The 325-nt window shown below is 41.2% G+C and overlaps 1 protein-coding gene across 1 annotated transcript in view; it reads left to right on the forward strand.

Annotated features, from left to right (window-relative positions):
• The window catches only part of LOC105003593 (X-linked retinitis pigmentosa GTPase regulator-like), a 9,988-nt gene that overhangs the window by 4,570 nt on the left and 5,093 nt on the right, over positions 1–325 (forward strand). The window lies entirely within an intron of this gene.

Genomic DNA, 325 nt, shown 5'->3' on the forward strand with positions numbered 1-325 from the left:
GCGAAGATCCCCTGGAGGAGGAAATGGCAATGCACTCCAGTGTTCTTGAGTGGAGAATCCCATGGACCAAGGAGCCTGGTGGGCTATAGTCCATGGGGTCACAAAGAGTTGGACACGATTGAAGTGTCTTAGCAAGGCAAGGGATTTTTCTAGTCATCTTTTTGTCATTAATTTCTAATTACATTGTGACTGGAGGAATACTTAGTATGAATTGATTCCTTCTGAATTTATTGAGACATGTTTTATCACCCACAATCAGGTTTATCTTGGTAAATGTTCATTTGAGAAGAAGGTTGAGAAGAATACTGTTGTTGGGAGGAGTGTT

This window comes from Bison bison, unplaced genomic scaffold (genome assembly GCF_000754665.1).
Source record: "Bison bison bison isolate TAMUID 2011002044 unplaced genomic scaffold, Bison_UMD1.0 scf7180017857500, whole genome shotgun sequence".
Classification (NCBI taxonomy): Eukaryota; Metazoa; Chordata; class Mammalia; order Artiodactyla; family Bovidae; genus Bison; species Bison bison.